This window comes from Capsicum annuum, chromosome 6 (genome assembly GCF_002878395.1).
Source record: "Capsicum annuum cultivar UCD-10X-F1 chromosome 6, UCD10Xv1.1, whole genome shotgun sequence".
Classification (NCBI taxonomy): domain Eukaryota; kingdom Viridiplantae; phylum Streptophyta; class Magnoliopsida; order Solanales; family Solanaceae; genus Capsicum; species Capsicum annuum.
In genome coordinates this window covers 221379432-221379970 of record NC_061116.1, presented here as the reverse complement: position 1 = coordinate 221379970, position 539 = coordinate 221379432, and positions in this window count along the sequence as shown.

Here is a 539-nt window from a genome sequence, read left to right as displayed (position 1 = left end):
CCATCAGAACTCTAGACTTGGTGGACAAATCCATCCTGTAATAACACACGAGACGTTATCTCAAAATTCGACAGGAGTAGAAGATTCCCAACCCTTGGGATTTTTGATGCAAACATATGTCGATGGGACAGACCACATTCATGATTCTAATTTGCCGAACAGAAGTACTGAGCAAAATCAGTCTACTTGGCAAACAACTCTAGATTACGGGACGAGAGACCTAGGCTAATACTAAGACCAAGGCCGACACAAAAAATTACCGAACCCGCTGAGGGTTACCTACGTATTCCAACCCGAGGGAAGGGAATCAGGTATGCGTAGTTCAATCAGATTGGACAATTAACGATTTACTAATAAATTAGTTCTAACTTAAGAGACACTATCAAAGACAAACGAAAAAAAAAAACTTTTGGATTTTCAGCTAGACACTGACAACACCAATTATGAAGAAAAATCTTTTTGGCATTTTTGTTTTTGACAAATAAGTAGAAAAGGCAAACAAAACTCCTGTTTTTTTTCATCTTTTTTTTTAAAAAAAC